Source organism: Fragaria vesca, linkage group LG5, assembly GCF_000184155.1.
Source record: "Fragaria vesca subsp. vesca linkage group LG5, FraVesHawaii_1.0, whole genome shotgun sequence".
NCBI classification, from domain to species: Eukaryota; Viridiplantae; Streptophyta; class Magnoliopsida; order Rosales; family Rosaceae; genus Fragaria; species Fragaria vesca.
In genome coordinates this window covers 27,065,386-27,068,378 of record NC_020495.1, presented here as the reverse complement: position 1 = coordinate 27,068,378, position 2,993 = coordinate 27,065,386, and positions in this window count along the sequence as shown.

Here is a 2,993-nt window from a genome sequence, read left to right as displayed (position 1 = left end):
AACCTCATGGTTAGTGTTGTCAAGTATTTTGTTCATTTAGAACTGTGCAAACATTTTGAAAGCGTTTAAATAAAATAATATATATATATATATGTTATATATCAAAATAAATAATAAAAACATAACTCTCTATATATTTATTTTAGTGAGTAATTATTATTATTTTTGAGAATGGGGATAATTGAATTCATGCAAGCTTTCTTTGAGAGTGCGCCACGTGGTAGTCATCTTCAACCTCTCTCCCTCATCTCCCTTTGAGAAATTTTGATAAATAACTACTTTTAGGGGTTGTAATTGATTTTTAACCATATTTTTATAAAGAATTGAAAAATAACCATATCAATTGATCAAAAGTCTCATATACCCTCATCTAAATTTCTCTTCTTTTTTTTTTTTTGAATCTCCATCATCATTCATTCAAGATTAGATTCAAAAACCCCAAAAAAAAATAAAAAACATGTGGACATCAAACGCAAAGCTTTTTTCTCTATGTTGGGATTTCTTATGTTTGAAATTTAAGAAATGAAATGATCTACCAATTATAAGGGGATATCAGTCTATCAGTAATCATGATTCAATTACTACGAATTCTAGGTTTAACGATCTTCTGTGTAATAAAATGCAATTGTAATTGATGATATATATAACTCAGTTAATGAGTATTTTTTAGCTACGAGCCAACTATTGAAATCCTCGCTCCCCATAAACGTTTTATCAAAGTCAATTGATCTCTCAAAATGCATGGGTGGTGCTGGTGCTATTTTGAGAGATCATAAAACAAGTTCATGGCAGCTATTGAATTTTAAGCTACGGCTTTGATCAAAGGTTGCTTTTTGGCAGTGAGAATTGATAAATTACATGTTAAATGTGAATGCAATTGCAAGGACATTGTAGATTTTGCTAATAACAAAGATCGATTCCAACAAAGGTTGGAGGTTCAATCCTTTTACTGAAGATATTCAAATGTTCAAGGATTTCTTTCATGTTTTCTCTTATGTATATATTAAGAACTGGGCAATTAAGACTATTGAGAAAAATAAAAAAAATTCATGAGTTTTAGAAAACTAACCGAGGACAATTAAGACTTTGTATCCATTAAAATAGTCAGTTTTCAACTATTTGTAAAACATGATTAAAAATCAATTACAACGTCTAAAAGTGGTAAGCCACAGAGCGAGACCGATCCTTCTTCCCCTCCCTCTCTTCCCATATCTCCACCCATTATCGATAATTGAATCATACCCATTTCAATTCAGCCCCATCTATACCCAAAGCTCCGATCTCTCTACCCAAACCCTCAAGTCCCGACCTGCTGAATGGCAACACCCACTACGGCTTCTTCCTCCTCAGCTTCTCCGCCATCCTCGCCAAGATCGTCGGCCTCCTTTAATCATATCGATTATCACTAATCAACAAAACACTGCGAATTCGTGACAACAACAAGACCAGTAAGAACAGTCACAGTTAGATTTGCCGTCACATTCATTTATACTGGATGTCGAGGAGATGGAGGTGGTCGGAGAATGGGGCGGCAGATTTACAGAGGTGGATTTGGCAGTCGAAGGAGAAAGGGAAAGAGACCTGGATGCGGTTTGCAGTTTTGAGGGAGATGGCTGATGTAATTAAGGGAGACGAGAGAATAGAAAGGAAGACAAAAACAAGACCATTCGCAGCTAACGTGGTTTAGCTTGCACGCGCTCTTAGACGTCCTAGTGCACGGAATAGGCTATCTCCAGAGAGTTATAATCAACTGCATATAAAAAAAAAAAAAGAAAAGAGAGGGATAATCCATATCACCTTCACGATCTCCCACATGATTTGGGCTTCACAGACATTAGAGACCCCCCCCCCCCCCCCGGGTGATGATTTGAGTTCACACATGAAGCAGAAAATATTTAGCTGTTGATTTTTTTCTTTAAACTCGTTTGAGCTCTGTTTGTAATAAAAAAAATAAAAAAAATAGTGTTGAAGGAAAAATATCTTATGTGTGTCTTCATCAAAGTAACTGACGAGAATAGATTAAGGCATTAGTGATTAACGGATGTAACAGCTCAATTAGTTATATAAGTCATTATGTACATTGTTATTACCATTGATTATCGTCATTATGTGCGTGCAATTACCGTTGAAAATTCACCTCTATATAAAGAGGGTTTCTAATGAGAATGAGTAGACCTTGTTCCATATCATATTTTCTGTAACACGTTATCAGACACGTTGCTCTAGTTTACGTTTTGAGTTTTCTGCCAACAAAAAAAAAACCCCTAGCCGTTTTTCCCACCCAGGCAGTAACATCACTGCCTTTCTCTCCTCACCGGCGGACCGGTGTACCCTTAGCCCTACTGCTGAGATCCGACCAGCCTCGAGCCAATCCGAGCGCGCCCCAACGACGTTTGCGCACCCCGGCGAGCAGCCTAGATCCGACGAGCGCCGGTTCTGCTCCGACCGATCAAGCCCGGTGACGCAAACCCCAAACGCCGAACGCACCACCTTGCTCTGTCCAGCGCTCGCTCCGCAATGCCGCCGCACTAGCTCCTTTCACAGGCCCAGCGTCGATCTGCCCATCCCGGCCGGCGACCCGAACATAGAAGCTCGACCCGGATTCTCCGAGCCCGACCTGCGTTTTAACCAGATTCGAATTATTTTTGACCTCACTGGTGCTGAGGTAACTCTTTAACTTACTGTGTGGTAATTAATAGTTACTATTATTGTTAACTATTTACTATGGTGCTAATGAATGACATGGTAAAATGTGAAATCTAGTTTTACTATTAAACTGATTGTATATATTACGACTATTTTTTTATTATTATTTTAGTAAATATTACCATTTTGCATGTCCTATAAATTAGGTTGTTATGAAAAGTACATTCATAACATCTAAATTATTGTGATAAAGTATTTTCACAAAGCATCGAAAATAGTGTGACCATTATGAATCTTGGTATTGAAATCTAAATTATCATTCTTGGAAAATAATTTACGTGGATGTC